The sequence below is a fragment of the Triticum aestivum genome, chromosome 3A, assembly GCF_018294505.1.
Source record: "Triticum aestivum cultivar Chinese Spring chromosome 3A, IWGSC CS RefSeq v2.1, whole genome shotgun sequence".
Taxonomy (NCBI): domain Eukaryota; kingdom Viridiplantae; phylum Streptophyta; class Magnoliopsida; order Poales; family Poaceae; genus Triticum; species Triticum aestivum.
The window spans coordinates 726,045,335-726,049,961 of record NC_057800.1 but is presented as its reverse complement, the minus strand read 5'-3'; the positions used below and the strand labels follow the sequence as shown (position 1 = coordinate 726,049,961).

The 4,627-nt window shown below is 49.5% G+C and overlaps 1 pseudogene; it reads left to right on the top strand.

The window, feature by feature from the left end:
• The first annotated feature begins 311 nt into the window (after positions 1 to 311).
• LOC123063513 (6-phosphogluconate dehydrogenase, decarboxylating 1-like) lies at positions 312 to 3,433 on the top strand (annotated as a pseudogene).
• The last annotated feature ends 1,194 nt before the right edge of the window (positions 3,434 to 4,627 follow it).

Here is a 4,627-nt window from a genome sequence, read left to right as displayed (position 1 = left end):
CAGAATTTGCTTAATTTCGTCGATAATGGCAAATTGAATTGCTCGACCATGGCAAACGATAGGTTGGGTCTGGGATGTCCCTTGACGGAATGTTGGGTGGTTATCAGGGAGGTCTTGATTTAGATGTGCCGATTTTAATTATTTAGCATGATTTTTTGAGTTTCATTCATGGCACGACTGTGTAGAGGAGGCGTTTTCAGGGTGACGTGGTGCTGAGGCTCCCCAACCCCTGCAAGAGAGAGCAAGAGCGGTCGGAAGGCAACAGAGGCTATTTAAGTTAACCCAAGCAAGAGGAGAGGAGAGGAGAGGAGAGGAGGGGTAGGTGGTCCGCGTCGCACCGCACACCAAACAAACACTCGCCTGCCTGCCTTCCTTCCTTCCGTCCCCCCTTGTTCCTCGACGCACGCACGCAGATCTCATCCATCCAAGGCAAGGCAGGTCAGGTCAGTCTCCCCCCGAATCTTCCTTCCCCCCTTGTCCCCCGATCCCCGTCGCGCCAGCAGCCCAGCCCGGGCGTGGCTTCCGGCGGGGCGCTCGCTCATCGGCCCAAAGAAGAGCTTTTTCTCTTGGCCGGGTTAGGCAGTGGCTTGATCAGATCCATGGCAGCACTTGACTAACATGACTAAGTAACGGGAGTTGAATTCGACAGCAGTACGCATGCCTTGCCGCCTGACAGACAGGACCACCACTTGTCCTGCCTGCGCCTCTACTACTGTACCATGTCTTCTGTTCCTACTACTAGCTCTAGTTGGCCCTGTTTTCTCTTTTTTTTTTTATGTAATCTTTTCTCTGCTTCTTTTCCTTTCTTTTCGCATGATAGATAGATGAAGCTCGGACCTAGATACAAGAACCATACAGCTGCGGATGTGCAATTTAATCTAAATAAAATTGTCATCATCATCCATCCTAGCAAATAAATACCTACTCCTCAAATAACTGTAAATTGTTTTGTTGCACGATTGGTGTCTAGTGTAGATAGATTCAAAATAACAAGGCTGCCCTTCACTTTTAGAGGAGATAAGCCACTGATGCTCCTGGCTGGATGCTTGCTTGGTAATTGTCTTGTGTCGTCGGTACTAGCAGCATGTTCGTTCGTTCGTGAGCAACAAGCATATATGCGATTTGTGCCTGCCTGCTGCCTGCTGCCTGTGCTCTACTCTATTGGCCTCATGGGTCATGGCTGGTTGAATTCACCCGGACTACAGCTTATTCCTTGAGCGTACTACTATCGCTTTCTCAAGTCAACTCAAGCAACAATTCACGTGGCTCGCTCAATCGCGTGTCCGATTCTATTCTGATTTCCTACTGAGCTATGTTGCTCTAGACTAGACTATAAAACAAGAAGCTGCAGTTGGTTTGTTATGGATTTAGATTTGCCATTCTTTTTACCACTTAGGCCGGCCCTGTTGCATCTATCTATCCTCTGAATATTGCATCTACTCAAATTGACGACATTCAGTTATCCACTGCCCATTTTCTGGATAAGTTTTCTGAAACCTCTATTCGCTGCAAACATTTACAGATTTACTCAGAGTGAAGCTTGCTCCTGTGCCTAGTGCATATGCATCATCATTTGGTTTTGGTTTGTATATACAGATACAGGCAGGCTTTTAACCTTTCTAGCGAGCGAGACATGCATAAATAAACTATCTAATTAACTTTGTGTTTGCTGCATCTCTTTTCAGGTACGAGATGGCTCTCACCAGAATTGGTCTCGCTGGCCTCGCGGTCATGGGGCAGAACCTTGCCCTCAACATTGCCGAGAAAGGCTTCCCCATCTCTGTCTACAACAGGACAACGTCCAAGGTCGATGAGACTGTTCAGCGTGCCAAGCTACAAGGAAACCTTCCTCTCTATGGTTTCCATGACCCTGCATCCTTTGTCAACTCCATTCAGAAGCCACGTGTCGTCGTCATGCTTGTCAAGGCCGGTGCTCCGGTTGACCAGACCATCGCCACGCTCGCAGCACACCTGGAGCAAGGTGACTGCATCGTTGATGGAGGAAACAAGTGGTATGAGAACACTGAAAGGAGGGAGAAGGCCATGGAGGGGCGTGGACTCCTCTACCTCGGGATGGGTGTCTCCGGAGGATAGGAGGGTGCCCGCCATGGCCCCTCCATGATGCCTGGAGGCTCATTGGAGGCTTACCAGTACATTGAAGACATTCTTCTCAAGGTGTCTGCTCAAGTCCCTGACAGCGGCCCGTGTGTGACATACATTGGGAAGGGTGGATCTGGAAACTTTGTCAAGATGGTTCACAATGGTATCGAGTACGGTGACATGCAACTGATCGCTGAGGCATATGATGTTCTCAAGTCGGTTGGTAAGCTCACAAACGGTGAGCTGCAGCAGGTTTTCGCCGAGTGGAACAAGGGTGAGCTCCTCAGTTTCTTGGTTGAGATCACTGCTGATATATTCGGCATCAAGGATGACCAGGGTGAAGGCTACTTGGTCGACAAGGTCCTGGACAAGACTGGGATGAAGGGAACCGGCAAGTGGACAGTGCAGCAGGCTGCCGAGCTCTCAGTGGCTGCTCCTACCATTGAGGCGTCCTTGGATTCCAGGTTCCTCAGCGGGTTGAAGGACGAGAGGGTGGCTGCTTCCAAGATCTTCCAGGATGACTACAGCAGCGGCGAAACTGTTGACAAGGCACAGCTCATCGAGGATGTGAGGAAAGCTCTGTATGCCTCCAAGATCTGCAGCTACGCCCAGGGCATGAACATCATCAAGGCCAAGAGCACGGAGAAGGGATGGGGCCTCAACCTGGGCGAGCTGGCCAGGATCTGAAGGGCGGGTGCATCATCCGCGCCAGCTTCCTGGACCGCATCAAGAAGGCGTACGACAGGAACGGCGAGCTCGCGAACCTCCTCATCGACCCCGAGTTTGCGCAGGAGATGATGGACAGGCAAGCTGCATGGAGGAGGGTCATGTGCCTCGCCATCAACAACGGGGTCAGCACCACCGGCGTGTCGGTGAGTCTGGCCTACTTTGACTCGTACAGGAGGGACAGGCTTCCCGCGAACCTCGTCCAGGCCCAGAGGGATTACTTCGGGGCGCACACCTACGAGAGGGTCGACATGCCGGGATCCTTCCACACCGAGTGGTACAAGATCGCCAACTCGAAGATCTAAGCTGCTGCTACTGCTGCTGCTCAGCTGAGAGACGGCCCATTCCATCAGGTTTCGTCTTGTCGGTAGGTATATCTTTTGTTGTTGCCAGTCATCCTGTAGGGGAGGAAGTGCATGCGGTTTAATTTTTATTACTCGAGTAATGAGCCTGTCTGTGGTGTATTTATTTTCTATAAGGAGGTCAAGCCAGTATTCTCTCCACTACTTGCATGTGATTGATCAACCCGGGAGGGAAACCACCACTGTTATTTGTCGGATTTCGCCATCCTGAATTTTAGCATGAATGAAAGCCTGTGTTCCACTTATGCTTTGCCTCTCACTCTGAGAGGCAACCATCCTGGTCTTTCTGTAGTGCTTTTAACCACAAAGTTGTGTCGCATTTTGTTGTGCCAATATCCGTTTTGTTTGGAAGAGAAGCATGTTTGGCTTGCCTAGCGCCCTGCCTGCCCTGTTTCTGTTGTTACTTGATCATTTACAGCAGCACCAGACCTTCGATTTGTGTTGCGAGAATACTTGATGTTTTGAGCTGATTCTCCCACCCCTGGCTGATGAGGCGTATGTATGCCATTTTTTTTGTGTGTGTGTGTGTGTGTGTGTGTATCCGTGTATGGGCTTGCCAAGTACGCCAACCAAGCTCGGAGGTAGGTATTGCTGCATAATGGAGGAGAAGGCGGGTTTGCTACTCTGCTTCCGCTTTCGAATTGCAGACAAAGTACAGCTTTTTTCCTTTGGCTCCTCGCTCGACCCCTTCCGCTTGCACTTGCTCGAGCGGCGGCACTGCAATTTGGAAGGGAATGACCATATCATGTTAAGTGTGGGGAGTAAAAATTGCGTCGTTCGTAGCTCGAGCTTTTGGTGGTCTGACACGCTGAGGATGCTCATGTGTTGCACACTCCGTGAAGTAGGCGAGGGTTCGTCAGCTGGAGGGCCTGTGTTGGAAAGATGAACGATGTATTCCTTGTGCACAAGGCAGTATATATAATTTCTGCGACAGAATAATAATATTCAGATTCACTGATGAAACGTACATTTTTTACCATTGAAATGAAATAGAGGGAGAAACGAGTACAAGTATAGTACAGGCGAAAAGGAAGCAAAACAGAGGAGGAAACGACCAAGCGCATCGACTACACTAGGAACAAGCAGCGGCAGCAAACTCAGCCTGGGTCAACACAATAGCATCCGCAAGTTCAGCTCCAAGCACGAACTGAAAATGAATTTCCAGACCTCCAGGAGTACATGAACAAAAAAAATCAATTTACTAGGCAGAGTGGAAGCAACTATTTCATTTCATTTACCTACGAGGGGAAATTGATCTGGAGTGAGAGTGAAGAGGGCAGCAACTATTTCATTTCATTTACCTACGAGGGGAAATTGATCTGGAGTGAGAGTGAAGAGGGCAGCAACTATTTCATTTCATTTACCTACGAGGGGAAATTGATCAGGAGTGAGAGTGAAGAGGGCAGCAACTATTTCATTTCATTTACCTATGAGGGGAA